The sequence below is a fragment of the Pleurodeles waltl genome, chromosome 10 (assembly GCF_031143425.1).
Source record: "Pleurodeles waltl isolate 20211129_DDA chromosome 10, aPleWal1.hap1.20221129, whole genome shotgun sequence".
Lineage (NCBI taxonomy): Eukaryota > Metazoa > Chordata > Amphibia > Caudata > Salamandridae > Pleurodeles > Pleurodeles waltl.
The window spans coordinates 1005029668-1005044158 of NC_090449.1; positions in this window are offsets into that span (position 1 = coordinate 1005029668).

Genomic DNA, 14491 nt, shown 5'->3' on the forward strand with positions numbered 1-14491 from the left:
CAGTGCATGGTTTGCTTTGGAAGTTTGTGACCAACCACAATCGTGGATGTTTGTGGGCATGCACAGACTCCTCTTATTCCCATTTCTTCCCTGGAAACTGTAGGATTTTTACTGCAGCCAAAGGCTGGTGTAAACCACTTTCCAGTGTGGAAATGATCATCTATCGCTCCCAGATTTGGTTAGTTTTAGGGGAAATGGTTTCCCAGGAGAAAATATTTCACTTGTGAAGAAAAAAAATAAATTGCAAAGGGAATTCTATTCTCCATGTGTGGACTTCTCCACTGTGTAGAAACCTGCACAGTGGGACTAGGATCCCACTGGGAATGGCACTTGACCTACCTGAGGTACACCCGGAAACTTGCACCTGGCACAGTTTTCTAAAAATACTTGTTGAAACATTTATGAATTTCAGAAAGTGGAAGAAGTATGTGGAGGTGGAGGTGCAGCTCTACACCTGTACTTTTCCTTATTTAATTATGAATCACTCATTATGTAAACTGTGCCTTTCAGAACTGGTGTACTACCTATATGCAACACAAACGAGGTCAAGCAAGCGAATAAAGTGGGCTCTTTACTTATGTGGGCCCTTCATAATGGGACCTCACTGTGTCTCTCCCTATATCTGCACATGTCTACCACCTCATGCCAGGGCCCTCAAATTGCCAACCCAACGGACCCGATTCAATGCAAAATGCAATTCACATGAGTGTGACTCTCTTCCTCCATTTCTCCTATTGTTTCTATGGGGAAATCATCACACCTGAGAGTTTACTACTTAGTAGTAAATGTGTGCTGGAACAGGGGAAAGGGCTGTAAGAAGAGGAGTATTTACTGCTCAATGGAAGGGGTTAGGGAGGAGTAAGGATGGCTTTCGGAGGGCTCAGGAGGGGTTACATGGGTAAGCCCACTGCTATTCGCAAGGACTCAAAGCAGTTGTAAATGCAGTCCAGCTCAGACTTGGAGTAAGTCCAGCACCACATACGGCCAATCACTGGCACTGCAACGCCCTCCCACAGAAAATAATGAAGGCAAGGATTTAAAATGGAACCTCATAGGAAATAATGTTAAAATAAATCAATTTATTTATATTTTTTAAATATATATATATATATATGTGTATGTGTGTATATATATATATATATATATATATATATATATACATGTAATTTAATGTTACAACATTGTAGATACCTTAAAAAAATATTATTTTAAGGTAAACATTTTTGATAATGTTTTAATTTAAAAATAAATATATATTTTTTCGAATAAAAATGTATGTAAATTATTTCTATACATAGATTTTTGATATTTGTAAAACGTAGGTAAAAATAAACATTTTTACTTTGTAATTTGTTTAATAAACCGTTAAATATGAATATTTTAATTTGTATTTAAATTAATTAAATATGTAATTAGAATCAAGTTAGTATTGCTGCAGATTTTTAATTTATTATTGTGACGATTATTTTATTTAGTATTAAAGTAAATAAATATAATTAATTTATAAAAAAATTAATCTATATTAACATTTAACATAAAAATATTTTGACTTTAAAAAAAATTGTAATTAACTTGGTAAATGTTGCCTTTACTTAACCATAGTGAGATATCTACCCCGGTGGTGGTGGTGAACTCTGCCTACATGTGAAAAGATTCTATAGTAACTTCCCACTATTAACTCAATTTTGAAGGACAACCAAGAACTTTTGACTCAATGTTGATTTTCATTCTTGCCTTTTATTTTTTAACCTTCATATCCTGCTGACAGTTTGCCTTGTATCCTGTGTGCCACCTTCAACCATGTCTGACATTTTAGGCAAAAGTTGTTTGTGTGCTCGATTTAATTAGCCCGTACCTAAAATGCTTACTGTAAAACTTGAAGTCGCAAAAGGCAATGCATTGTTAGCTAATATACCTGGACTGGGAAAAGGTGCTACACAAGGCAGTTATATTCAGGGATCCCTTGTAAACACGCAGTCAAGTGCATGATTCCCAAGATGTTCTTGGCAAAGTTTTCATTCTAAAAATATCGACTGTGCGATCCTTTATCAGAACTGAGGCGATGAGGTGCTGGTGATTCTTTGGAGGACCTCCTTTGACACTTATTCCCACCCAAGATATGCCTCACCAAAGAAGTTACTGTTTGCCATTGACAGAGTGGCTCAGAGAGGTTCTATTTCTGTCACTTACTCACAGCACTGTTCAATGTGATGTCTGCATTCTTCAGTGATAGGCTAAGTGCTGCTCTTTTTCCAGAGCCCTGGATCCTACTTTAAAGCCATCCACTAACCCCGCCCCCGCAAACCCAAGTTGAAGACCACTGCACCACAGCTTGATTTATTTCTGCTTGGTGCATCATGGCATATGCAACCTGGTACCAAACTATTTCATTCTCTTCATTTTCATGACGTGGATGAGCCAGTGGGATAAGATATTTGACCATCCTCTGTGGTATGTCCATACCTGCTTCTAGGCTCTGTTTCTCAGTTTCCATATCTAGCAATATTTGGAGAACTTAAAAATAGGTTAAATATGATTGTGAAGTATCAAACAATTAATGGGGCTATTACCTCATTTCTTATGTCTTCTATGAAAAATGTTGTGCCCTCGTTTTCTCTTCACAGGCGTCCATATTTACCTAATATGTGTACTAAAACCTAAAAGGGGTTTGATACCTGCCAGAAGTGCACCTGCCTGCTAGGAAGCTCTCATACAGTCCTATTAAAAGTATACATGATTATTTTGTATATTTTGTTTAATTTTGTTTTTTGCAAGCATATGTTTATCATGTGTCTCTGTAGCTGCATTTTTTAAATAACTTATTTTTGTGGCGTGCAATAAGAATGAATTCAAACTGTATCAATTGCACAATTTTACCGAGGTGTGACCTATTGACTTTGCCAGTGTTTGTTTACCCTTGTCCTTGTGTTTCAGTGACTAAGAATGCATAAGGGCCTATGTATTACTAACAGACAAACAGGGAATCCTAATTATCTTTGTTACTAACTTTTTGAAAAAAGGAATAGGCATTTGTTAAACCACACCATCTCTCAATTAGTGACATTTTTATGTGTCAAGGTTCAAAATCAGTGTTTTGATGCCTATTACCTGCACCGTGTCGGTGGACCCACATGTTCAGTAGTCAACATATTAGACCATTATTAATTAGGCTTCTGACCTAATCGAGGTACTGATACAGCACTTGTCAATGTTTAGGATTGTCTGAGGACACTAGTGAGAGGCATTCAGCAGCATTCAATACTGTCAGCCAAGGCCAAGTTTTATCTAATTAAAACACACTGGATGAAAAATGTTCTTCTCAGTCATAGCTGGAAAGTAAAACGTTTTGGTGCCTTCTGCAGACCCCACACCAGTATGTCATAAGATGACCTGGACACCAATCTTGGCCTTAAGGAGCACACGGACAGAAATGTGCCATCAAAAATGCTGTTCAAGCTTTTGTACCATCACATATGGTGGTGGTAGCACCCTCATCCAGGGACTCTGACTCCATTCTAAACCCCTTAAGGGCATTCTGTGTGTCTCAACATGTCTTTTCAGGGCCTGAAGAAATATGATCACATCAACCTATTCTGATGAAGCTCTCTTGGCTCCCCTTACCGGCCCACACCTTCTTCAAAACTAGACACATCATTTACAGCGTCATTATGACCAGAACTACCACTTATCTTGCAGACAAGCTCACCATCTCTGGTGGCTCTCAGCATATCCACAGGCAGAAAAAACAAGGCACCAGCCCTTTCCATCTTTGTCACCAGAATCTGGAACAACATCTGTGTCCATCAGGCCTGGCCCAGAGTTGCTCCAATTCAGGAAATAGTTGAAGGTGCACCTCTTTAAAGATCACTACATCACAATGCAGTAACAGTATACCTGTGCTACCAGAACTCAGCTATCTTTCCTATCCCTCAACTGCATGCTTGCCTTTGACCATGTACAGGGCTAGATTTTTGCTAGTTTTCATTAAACATACACCAAAAACATACATACATATACACTTACATACATAGCTGTTAGAAATAGGGTCTTTGGTTGACAGTCAGGTTACCCCCTGTTCAAGCAAGGACCCTCACTCTAGTCAAGAAAAAAGAGAATAACCCTCAGCTAACCCCTGCTTACCCCCTCTTGGCAGCTTGGCAGAGCAGTAGGCTTAACTTCAGATTGCTAGGTGTAAAGTATTTGTACCAACACACACAGTAACTTAATGAAAACACTACAAAATGAGACAACACATGTTTAGAAAAATAGGAAATATTTATCTAAACAAAACAAGACCAAAACGAAAAAAATCCACAATACATAAGTCAAGTTATCAATTAAAAGGCAAAAAGAGTCTTTATATAGTTTAAAACACACACTAATACTGTTAGCGTACAAATGTACCTTGGGTACTTCAAAAATAATCAAACAACAACAAAAAGGAGGGGCATACGTGGGAGATTCGGAGGAAAGACTCCTGGTCCCGTGTGTATGGCTCCCGATAATCAATAAATCAAAATGGTATACACACGGTTCCAAAACACAAGAAGGTTTCTTTCAGACTAGTGGTTCTGCATTAAATGGAAATCAATATATTCGAAGCAAGAGCCCTCACTCACCCTCCGGTGACATGCTTCATCATAGGGCTATGCTCCTCGTCAAGTTCCGGGGACCAACAGCGCTTGTAGGTGGACCAGAATTGACGGCTCCACGGAAAAACCATAGTGGATTTTTCAAGCCTGATGTTTTCCCTGATGAGGCCCTACCTTTAATATTTGGAGGGTTTCTTATCTCCCTATTATGGGATTCCTAATTGTTTAAAGGATTAGGTACGTGCTAAGGTCCTGACGAATCGCATAAGATCATTTGTTGACTAAAAAACAGCGAGAAACATGTTGACCTATTATACAGAGTAACACAGGGGACCCTGTGTTTACTTTTTCCTTTACTATTCTCCATTTGAGACTTAGTAATTGTATAAATTATATTTTTTTCATTTGGGGAGTGTAGACATTATTTTACCATATCCCTATTTATTGTTTTTAATCATGTCAGGGGTATTAGTATCAGAAGAAATAGTATTTTTTTTTACATCTAGGCATTTTTAACTACCCGTACACCAATCCTTACTCACTTTTTGACCGGTTGTGCATTATTTCCAAAAGATCTCTGGCAAAGAGCCCCCTTGTGGGACCCATCAGGCATTGCAGCGCCGGCTTGACGAGGAGCATAGCCCTATGATGAAGCATGTCACCGGAGGGTGAGTGAGGGCTCTTGCTTCGAATAAATTGATTTCCATTTAATGCAGAACCACTAGTCTGAAAGAAACCCTCTTGTGTTTTGGAACCGTGTGTATACCATTTTGATTTATTTACTTCAAAAATAACCCCGCACGTGTGCATCAAAAAGGGCTTGTGATGCGTCGATTTCACTCACGAGCGAGACCTTGCGCTGTTTCTTCTTTGGTCGGGTCGGGCGCGTCGTTTCTTCTCTCCGCAGGAGTGCGGTGCGTCGATCCGGTCAGCACTCTCGGGTCTGGGCAGGCCTTGTGTTGTTTTTACATGCCTGGCGGTGTTTGCTTAACAAATCCAGCCGCACGATGATCCGAAAAACACGCAGCATGGGTTGCGATCTCACCAGCCTCCATCAGCGATGCTGTGCGTTGGTTCTCCAGCTCCGTGCATCCATTCTTCGGTTGTGTTACAGGTGAGTGTCTATTTTCAGCCACGAAGCCTGTGGCGTGTCAATTTCCCAGCCGCAGACCGGAGTTGCGTCGATCTTTTCCCCGCACGGCGCTCTGTGCGTGGATTTCCTCCTCCTAGGCTGCCAGCTTCTCCTTTCAGGGTCCCAGGAACTGGATGGGCACCACTTGGCAGAGTAGGAGTCTCTCCAGAGACTCCAGGTGCTGGCAGAGAGAGGTGTTTGCTGTCCCTGAGACTTCAAACAACAGGAGACAAGTTCTAAATCAAGCCCTTGGAGAGTTCTTCTCAAGATGGAAGGTACACAAAGTCCAGTCTTTGCCCTCTTACTCTGGCAGAGGCAGCAACTCCAGGATAGTTCCACAAAGCAGTCACAGGCAGGCCAGCTCTTCTTCCTCAGCTCTTCTCCAGGCAGATGTTCCATTTGGTTTCCAGAAGTGTTCTACAGTCTGTGGTTTTGGGTGCCCTTCTTATACCCAATTTCTCCTTAAAGTAGGCCTACTTCAAAGTAAAGTCTCTTTTGAATGTGAAATCCTGCTTTTCCCAGGCCAGGCCCCAGACACTCATCAGGGGGTTGGAGACTGCATTGTGTGAGGGCAGACACAGCCCTTTCAGGTGTAAGTGACCACTCCTCCCCTCCCTCCTATCACAGATGGCTCATCCGGAAATACAGACTACACCCCAGCTCCCTTTGTGTCACTGTCTAGTGTGAGGTACACACCAGCCCAACTTTCAATCTGACCCAGACAGGGAATCCACAAACAGGCAGAGTCACAGAAATGGTATAAGCAAGAAAATGCTCACTTTCTAAAAGTGGCATTTTCAAACACACAATCTTAAAATCAACTTTACTAAAAGATGTATTTTTAAATTGTGAGCTCAGAGACCCCAAACTCCACACGTCCATCCGCTCCCAAAGGGAATCTGCACTTCAATCAGATTTAAAGGTATCCCCCATGTTAACCTATGAGAAGGACAGGCCTTGCAACAGTGAAAAACTAATTTAGCCATTTTTCACTGTCAGGACATATAAAGCACATTATTATATGTCCTACCTTAATCATACACTGCACCCTGCCCTTGAGGCTACCTAGGGCCAACCTTAGGGGTGCCTTACATGTAAGAAAAGCGAAGGTTTAGGCCTGGCAAGTGGGTTCACTTGCCAAGTCGAATTTACAGTTAAAACTGCACACACAGACACTGCAGTGGCAGGTCTGAGACATGGTTACAGAGCTACTTATGTGGGTGGCACAACCAGTGCTGCAGGCCCACTAGTAGCATTTGATTTACTGGCCCTGGCACCTCTAGTGCACTTTTACTAGGGACTTACTAGTAAACCAAATATACCAATCATGGATAAACCTATTACATACACATTTTGTAAAGGAGCACTTGCACTTTAGCACTGGGTAGCAGTGGTAAAGTGCCAAGAGTAACAAAAACAGCAAAATCAGTGTCCAGCACACATCAACAACCTGGGAAACAGAGGCAAAAAAGTTAAGGGAGACCACGCCAAGGATAAAAAATGTCTAACAATAGACATGTAGCATGCCCAGTAATGGGGCTGAGGGTGGCCATGTGAATGAGCTGCAAGTGGAAGAGCAGGGCCAGTGACAGGAGAATGGTTACTTATGAGGAGACCCAGGACACTAAATAAACATGAATCAAACATTTTAATAATACGTGCCTTTTACAGAGGCGGCTGTTTCATCTGGGATTTTCGCTTGTACTCCTTATTATTTGTCCTTTGTTGTGTAAGTCAGTTTTCTATATTGCAGATCATGCACCTCGACTGTAGCATTAGAGGTGCGTTGTGTTTCTGGAGAGGGATGTACTTTATGGCCAGAAGGTCAGTTGGAGCTGGCCATTAAGTACCTGAATGGTAAGATGCGCAGCAAGATCTCTTAGAGTGAGTAGATGGTGGAATCCATGGAGAGGAAGAAAATGCTTCTGTAGGCATGAACTTAAGAAGGCCAATTCATCTGAGGCTGGTATTAAGGACTTAGCAAGTCCGCATTGTGCAAAATGAGAGATTCTATGAACGGCTAACCCCCTAAAAGACCATAGTACCACAAGAGCAAGGGGATTTCTGGGAACTCTAGTGCACCTTATTCTAGTGTGGTGTGTACTGCCCCTGGTAGCCTTTAAAATACCACAGAGGCCCCTGCAGTGCTCCCTGATACCCCATCCAACTATGACTGCCCAATGAGACTGCCCCCCGCCACACCCTTAGGTCCAAAATAGCCCCAAGAGGTTCTTCAGTGCTTCTAGAGGGCACTACTTTTTCAATAGTGCCAGGCAGCAAACCCACAAGCCCTCTCCGTCAAGGATCCTAATTCTAAAAGTAAATTAAAGATATTCCCTCATAAACTCTTTACACTTGAGTGAAATCAGTATACATTGAGAGCCATTTACTCCACATGGCAGCTTTTCCTATACATCTTACTTTTCTCTGCCTCAATTGTCATTACTGCAGGCGACAGTGTAGTGCACAAGTGCACATGTTTTCTGTGCAACATTATTGGTCCATGGTGCTTCTTCGATGCACTGCCATTGGATGTAGTAGATGAACTCTGGAGGTGGGGCTCTACTGTGACCAATTTTGTGAAATCCACATATGGAGGAAGTGGTCTGTGCAGCAAAACTGTTCTCTGTCTTCACCGCTCTTTATCCAAGATAAGTTTAGTCTTGAGGGACGTGCATACCAGAGCCTCTGGAGTGTTGATGGGGTGGGGATGGGGGGCCGGGGACCACAGCCCGCATCCACCACTGCAAGCTCAGGAGTAGAGCATATGGTGCGGAAACGCTTTTCAGTGCAATGAGATTTTTTGGGACGCGCGTACCAGAGCCTCGGGAATGTTGCTGTAGGGACCATCACCCCCATCCACCATTGCAAGCCCAGGAGGAGGGCCAACAGTACAGAAGCACTGTTCAGCAGGGTGAAATCCTGCGGGCGCTGGACACACCTGGGACACTCCCGGGCCTGTCTTCTCCCATCCTCACCTCCGTGGCTCCTGTTTTTCCTGTGTTTTCTCCAGTTCTGCCGTTTTATACTGGTATTGTGTGTGTGTGTCTGCCCCCAATCTGTCCCTGATTTGTGGCAGTGATATTTAGGGCCAGATTTACAAGGCCCTTGTGCCCCTTAGCGCCACATTTGCTAGAAAATTCTTGTTGCAAATGTGCTGCTAACGGGCCACTACCATAGCACCATATTTATAAGGTGGCGCAAACTAGATTTGCACCACCTTGCAAACCATTTGCACCACATCATGCATAATATATGATATTAAATAATAATAAATATATAATAATTAGTATATGATATAAAAGGGGGCCTTCCCTCAGAGGGTAGCTAAAAATGGTGCAATGGAATCTACAAGATTCCATTGCACCATTTCTAGTCATTGTGAACGCCTGCTTAAAGCAGGCATTAAAATGAGGCTCCCATTGATTTCAATGGGCCTCAACACTATACCGATTAGTGTCATTTTTTTACGTTAATCCAGTAGAGCTTTTCAATAGTGTCAAAAAAATGACGCTATTGCCCCTAACATGCGGCATGGTGCTCCATATTTTAAATACTGCGCTACCTGGTGGAGTTGGGGGGGCCCAAGGGGGCTGCAGAAAAAGTAGCGCATCACTAGTGATTCACACTTTCTTGTAAATATGGCCCTTAGTGTGGGACAACTCTATCCCGCTTTTAAACACCGGGGCAGGGAGTGGGGGGACTCATAGTCCAGCAAGATCTATCACATACCTGTACCCCTTACTGCTCTACCACAACGGGAAAATGGAAAGTAAGTCTTGCCATGTCACAGGCCAAAGGACATACAGCAATTAATAGCTTTCTAGCCTGGGCTGTGGGGGTTATCTCTAAGAATATTGTATTGGAGTGCAGTGACTCTGTTTCCGCTCACGGAATTGACATCTCAAGCCTCAGTCCCTCACTCTCAGTGTGATGCTTAAAGGGGAGGTCATGGTTCGCCTGTAGTAACTTTGGCCTCAGTGGGTGCTGCTGTAGAAAAGGAGGTGGGGCCTAATCTTTTTGAGTCCAGCCCGAGGACTACTAGTGCTGGCCCTGCAGCCAAACATAGAAAGAGAACCCAAAAGCCCCAAACTGGAGTCTATAACAGTGTGGTGACTTTAGATCAGTCTGCTGTGACTTGCAGTATAGTATCTTCTGGCATTGACCCAAGGGATATTATAGGCAAAACTCTTCTCCATCTTCCTTGATACACAGCTGCATCCCATTTACGATTGCCTCATTGCTATTGAGGAATCCTTAAGCATCTGCAATAAGGGGTGTGAGATAGAACCTACCAGGCAGCTGCCAAGCACAGATGTAAACCTTAATCAAATGCGCCCCCCCAGCCTACCTTCACAGAACCAACTAGAAACAGGCTGGAGTTGGGGCCCTTTGGGTCTTCTACCAGTGCTGTTAGTCAGGGAGGAATTGCAAGGTGACCCTGCCTCAAGAATGTGGGCGACTGTTGATACCTACTGTTCAGCCTCAGGGTCATTCTGCTCCCTTTCCTGTGATTCATCTTCCACCTGATTCATACCTCTATGTGGTAGTATTGGCAAATGTACCAGGTTTGGCCCCCGGAGTATCAGAATCGGTGTTTGAATTGAAAAACAAGGTGACACACTGGCTTCTTCATTCTAATGCTAAGTGTGACATCAACCTTTAGACGGAGCTCCTTCTGGTACGCAGAGTAGGGGAAGGGAAACCTCTGCCAAGGAAGCTCCCAGGAGACCTCACAATTGTTAACTTTCATCATCTCATGGTTGTGGGGAAAATTATGGCTCAGGCCTGAGAAGGCTCTATTCGATCTAAGACCATAAGGATTTTACCTCAGTTTTTTTTTTATGAACATCTGGACCTGGCCAACCCTGGTAATGTTACCTGAAAAGCCTCATTCCAGCGATTGTGCCATGCTGATCAATTTCTATCTAGGAATAGCATCATGGTCTTGTCCAGGTTGGAGGATAATGACTGACAAAGCATTTTGGGTTGGGAAGATACTCATGCCCAAGGCGCCTCTGACTCTTTGTTGATTGACACCTGTGGTGTGAGTACTCTTCCCCCGCATCATCCTGGTAATCTGGGCTTGTTAGGAGGGCTGCACAGAAAAGAGATGGAAACTCATTTATCTGATGATTCACCTTCCCAGCTAAGTGGGTGGACCTATCATTAGGTATCAGAATCCCCTGCCCTGGTGACACATAATTTGGACCAAGGGGTGAGGCCAACAGCCGAGTGTGAATTTGAAATTATTGTGCTGGAATGTTGCTGGTCTAGTACTTAAGCTGTCAATTGCAGATTGGTGTGTGGCTATTAACAGCTATGATATCATATTGCTGCAAGAGACCTGGACATTGAGGGATGTTTTCTTAGATGGGTATACATGCTATAACCTTCATGCTTCCCCATCTCTCTCTGTCGAGCTAAGGGGGGCTGGGCCACGTGTTTTAAGGTTACTATTGACTGTAACATCGAGAAGTTGTACCTGGGGAGTGGGGGAACACAATATTCAAGCTTTTGATTGTAAATGGGGCTCTAACTTTGGTTTGATTTTAGTACATTTTTATAACAGTGATTTTTCACGAACAATCAGAATTTCAATCAGCTTTAAGATTTTGTGTATAAAGTTACAATCAGGAATTTATGATTGGTTATACCATTCAATCTTATTTGGCTGGTGATTTTAATGCAAAGCTGGGGGTTACCCCGACATTGTCATCTTCTATTATTGGTCCCTATTCAATAGATAATAATAGACTGAAGGTACATAGGGACCCCAGAGATGACATTTTATATCCTTTCTTGGTGGCTAACGGCCTGGAGACTCCCGCTACCGAGTCTACGAAATCCTCAGCATCAACTTAGATGGGCAGGGGGCCTGGATCTACAATTGATTATATTTTTATTTCTAGAAGTGTGAAATCTTTTGCTTCTAAAGGGGAAGTCTACCTACCATACATAGTGATCACTGTCTCATAATGCTTTTATTAAATATTTCTGTGAAAGGGCTGAAGGAAATAACTGCCTTTAAGCAACCAATTTCCACGAAAGACGCAGGGCGCAGACTAGTTTGGCATTCTGTAAATATGACGATTTATGCGTGAAGTTGTTCAAGGGGGTGGGGGACTGATCAACCTGTTCAGAGGAGGATGCCACTTCTAATGTAATGCTGGATAGTTTTGCAGAATTAAACTCCTGTATTAGGAAGTTGCTTACTAAGCCTACTGGCAATAGAATCATAGCATAGCCTGGTTTGACAAAGTATGCAAAGATGCCAATAATAGGTTCAGAAAGGAATTGAAATATATTGCTAGCGACCAGGCAGTGATAGGAGCTAGTAGAAAGGCCTATACCCAGGTGTTAAAGAGAAAAGCAGATATGAAGGTTGAGAAATGGGAAAGCCTTGTGCACGCCTGTCAAGCCAAAGACCTGCAGGTTTTTTTTTTAAAGGCTATGCATGGTGGACATTCCCTGTGTTCTGTTCCCAACAAAGTCAGTACTCGTAGGTCCTGAGGAATGGATAGGTCATTTAAGTAGACTTTATCACTCCAATGACTCTATCCAAAAGAGAGGATTTGTTCACCGTGTATTGCCTCTGAATATTCAGTTCGTTTCTGAAGAGGTTTTTGACAGCATCATTAATAGCCCTTCAAATAAAGCACCTGGCCCGATGGGATTCCCATGGACATATATAAGGACAATCCAGGTTTCTGGCATCCTTTGCTTACTGATATTATTAATTCTGCGTGCAAGGTAGGCATTCCATCAACTTGGTATTCCTCCACGATTGTCCTAGTTTTTAAAAAGGGCAATGTCCAGGACCTAAAGTGTCATTGTCTAATTTCCCTTTTAGATTTCACTATATAAGTTATTGGCAAAATATTAGTGGACAAGTGCTTTCCTGGTCCCGGGAAAAGAATATTCTATCAGAGGTGCAATATGATTTTAGAAAACATTTTATAACTATAGAACAAGGTCTTCATCTACCCTTTTAGGCCCATTTACAAGAAGCTTGTGTCATCGCTGCATCATTTTTTTTGATGCAGGAACAGCGCAGGCTGCTGACCAATATCCACAAGGCCACGCAAAGCCACTTTGCGTGGCTTTACATGACCTTGTAGATATGGAGTAAGACAACTCAGCGCAAGTCGATTTTCCATGGGTGTTGCTTGGGTGTTCCCACGCAACATCGATGGATTTTGCCGCATTCCCAGATTTACAAGGTTTTGTAAACCTGAAAATGCGTCAAAAACCTACACCACCCCTAAGACTGATGCAATGGAGAGAAATATCTTTATTTCTGCAGCACACATAGAAAGAGGGAATCCCCTCCATTGATTGTTTTTGTACAGGAAGGGACACCTTCCAGCACAAAACAATCAGTCCCACAATGTAGGCACCCTTGCACCTATATACACCCTTTGCTTCAAATATATAGGGGGAAGTATCTACCTATACTGTCCTACATAGTGGGCAGTATTCAAATTGAGGAAATGATAGAGTATGTCGCTGTCTGTCAGGGGGGCGGTCCCTCTTTCAACATCCCATTTTGCTCCTCATCAGGAATTGGGCCTTGAGTATATTGAGGATGCGATTAATCTTGCCCTCTTGATGCTGTGATCTCAATCTGGTACAAGGAGGAAGCTAATTTGAACAGGGAAATCATTTTCGACTGTTTATCCTGCTCTTATGGAATAGGATACCCTGGCTTAAATATATTACGGAGACAACAGTTGCCCTAGAATTCCCTGCAATCTGTGAGAAACCTTCTTCTGATATTTGCATTTGCCCATGTGACAGGAGTTCTCCCTAGACCTTGCTACATTTTGTTTTTGTCTGCAAATTTAACTTCCATTTACTAAACGTTATTTATTGCCTGTGCTACGGAAATGTAATTGTAGCAAGTGCAGAGTGGTGGTGGTATTTTTGCAGCAATCAGAATGCCCAGCTGTGTGTATAGCAATGGGTTCCTTTTTGAAAAATGCACGTCGCCTACGTAATTCAGTGGGTAATGATTTCATTTTAATACCTGGTTTCTAGATTCTGGATAGCCATTCTATTAATGTTTTTATAGCTTTGAATGTTTCATTAATCTTACATGTGTGTTTTATCTATTTATGAATGTATGCGTTTCTTTTCTGATCTACTTTCCAAGTGATCGGATAAAGAATAATTGAATTGAATTAAGTCTTGAGTCCTGGTCATGAGATGTTCATATACTACCCTATGGGAACTGGACTGTGTCTGTTCCGATGTGCATCCATCACTTTTTAACCTATGCTGTTGTGAGCCAATAGTGACAGAGGCTGACAAAAATGTTTGTGTAGTTTAACCTACTGCTGCCTGTGCTTTATGCCACACTGGGTGTATCAAGTAACACATGCAGCAGGAGGTGAAAATATATAGACATCACCTCATAATAGAGATTGTCCTGCTACAATAAAAATATTATCTGTAAATGTTTTTTTTCTAAATTCTGGAAAATGTCATCCCTTGCAAATGATTGTGGTGTTGAGGCCTGGGTGGGTTTCACGGAGTCCGACTCCGCGGAATTCCGTGGAGTTGAAAAAAAAAAAACCTAAATGCGCCCGATCTCAGAAGCGCCAAGCAGGGTCGGGCCTGGTCAGTCAGGCTTGACTCTGCTTAGTGCTTTGAAGATCAGGCGCATTCAGGAGGGCCGTAGGCAATGAAAGGTGCATTTTCACGCCTCTTGTGCACCGGCCTGCCCCGTGGACACGGGACAGGCCGGTGCACAAGAGGCCTGAAG